Genomic DNA, 2,379 nt, shown 5'->3' with positions numbered 1-2,379 from the left:
TTCCTACCTGAAAGTCAACAATTACAAAATTGATCAAGTATAACAACATCCTCGGACAACCAACTACAAACACCAACCATAGAGTGAACCTGACTGTCACCTAACGACGACCTCTCAAAGGTAATGATCTTACCAGAATCTTCGAGAACCTTCTAGAAAACCTTGAACCCTGCAGGCAGGGAGGGAGGAATGGCCTCTGGTTGATTATATGTAAAACATTTAGATGAAATCACATCTTTTCTTATCAGGTCCCATGGTGTAAGGGTTAGCACTCTGGACTCTGGATCCAGCAATCCGAGTTCGAATCTCGGTGGGACCTCATCTTTTCAGTTTTCTTCGATACTGATGATGGCCGCATTATTCTGTACGTTATATATACATTCATATATATACATAAATATGTATATATAAACATATACATGGAATAATATGGTTTTATCAATAGCCGGAGACCATTCCTCCCTCCTTGCCTGCAGAGTTCATAGTTTTCTGGAAGGTTCTAGAAGATTCTGGTGAGATAATTGCCATTGAGAGGACGTTGTTATACTTCATATATCAATGATTTTATTATTGTTGACTTTCAGATAAAGATAGATAGATATATAGATAGATAGATAGTTAGATTGATAGATTGATAGAGCGATATTTAGATAGGTATATAGATAGATAAGTTTCATCAATACTGTATCTTACGCTATCTCCTGTTGCTGGACATATGTTCAACCAGCATTGGGAAAACCTCCAGTAGACCTTAATGTAAAGCAAGATAATAACAAAACCTGCAATAAAAGAATACGATCAACTCCCCAGTGCAGAAATATTGTGACCAGAAAGTCTTCTAGCAAGATGTCAGACGCTTCCACGGGAATCACAAACATAACATCAAATATCTGAAAGTCAACAATAACAAAACTAATGATCATAATGAAACTATAACAAGAAAAATGATAAACATATGGAAAATAGTGTTCTAGATTATGCCTCTAGAAAACAAACTTTAACGAAAACTGTGAAAAGAAATACCCATCTGGCTGATACGACACAGTAAAAGGACCATCCCACAACCAACTCTAAACTGAACCTGACTGTCCCCTAACAACGTCCTCTCAATGGTATTTATCTTACCAGAATCTCGTAGAACTTTCCAGAAAATCAAGAACTCTGCAGGCAAGGAGGGAGGAATGGCCTCTGGCTGCTGATGATAACCACATTATTCTATATATATACTTTTACCTACAATCGAAGGTTGACCGGCCAGCCCAAGTAGCTACAGAGGTTGTATCCATGAAAGAAACGGACCCACCAGCAGACGAATTCGGTTGGCAGGTTGTATCGAAGAAGAGAAAAAAGAAGGTTGCCCAACCAGCCCAACCAGAAGGGTGTAGCAAAGAAACGAAAGAAGGCTGCCCAACCAACCTGGGTGGTAGTAAGGATGGCTGCTCCACAACCCCAGGTCGTTAGGCAGACTGTAGCCATGGAAGAAAGGAAGGCTGCTCGTCCACCAGTCCAGGTACCGAGTGAGCGTGTAGCTATGCTGGCTGACCCACCAGCCCAGGTAGATAGCTACGCCCAGATGGCTATGTCGGGTGCAGCAAAGAAGCAAACCACGAGGTTTGCAAGCCTGCACCCAAAAAGATGAAGACGAAGGTTGCCACACTACCCAATGCACCACCACATGTCTAGAAAGGGAAAAGGTGGACAAAATGGCTGGAGGTCCCACTCCAACAGCAAAATCACCTTAGGAGCCAAGTTCCATCCATTATTGAATATATATATATATATATATATATATATATATATATATATATATATATATATATATATATATATATATATATATATATATATATATTGACGTGCTGTCAGTGGATTGAATCAAGGCATGTGAAGCGTCTGGGGTAAACCATGGAAAGCTGTGTAGGTATGTATATTTGCGTGTGTGGACGTATGTATATACATGTGTATGTCGGTGGGTTGGGCCATTTCTTTCGTCTGTTTCCTTGCGCTACCTCGCAAACGCGGGAGACAGCGACAAAGCAAAAAAAAAAAAAAAAAAAAAAATATATATATATATATATATATATATATATATATATATATATATATATATATATATATATATATATATATATATATATCCTTCTGTATGTTTACTTTCGATAATGAGGAACAGAAGAAAGAGCCAAGCAATATAGATTTCGTCAAAGACATCTCTCTTTTCTTAACGCTGCCTCGCAAAGATTTTCATTAATTCAAATTGAAGAAACAGACGTATTTTCTATTGTCTGGTTAGCTCAGTGGTAGAGCGTGAGTCTGACACACTCAAGGTCGTGGGTTCGAGACCCACACCAGACATATTTTTTGTCTTTATCTCTTTTC

General features: G+C 38.6%; 1 non-coding gene across 1 annotated transcript; it reads left to right on the top strand.

Annotated features, from left to right (window-relative positions):
* The first annotated feature begins 2,283 nt into the window (after nucleotides 1-2,283).
* TRNAV-GAC (transfer RNA valine (anticodon GAC)) lies at nucleotides 2,284-2,355 on the top strand. The gene has a single exon. It is a non-coding gene; the product is annotated as a tRNA-Val (tRNA).
* The last annotated feature ends 24 nt before the right edge of the window (nucleotides 2,356-2,379 follow it).

Source organism: Panulirus ornatus, chromosome 70 (assembly GCF_036320965.1).
Source record: "Panulirus ornatus isolate Po-2019 chromosome 70, ASM3632096v1, whole genome shotgun sequence".
Lineage (NCBI taxonomy): Eukaryota > Metazoa > Arthropoda > Malacostraca > Decapoda > Palinuridae > Panulirus > Panulirus ornatus.
The sequence above is the reverse complement of the archived record's forward strand: the minus strand, read 5'-3'. Positions and strand labels throughout refer to the sequence as shown.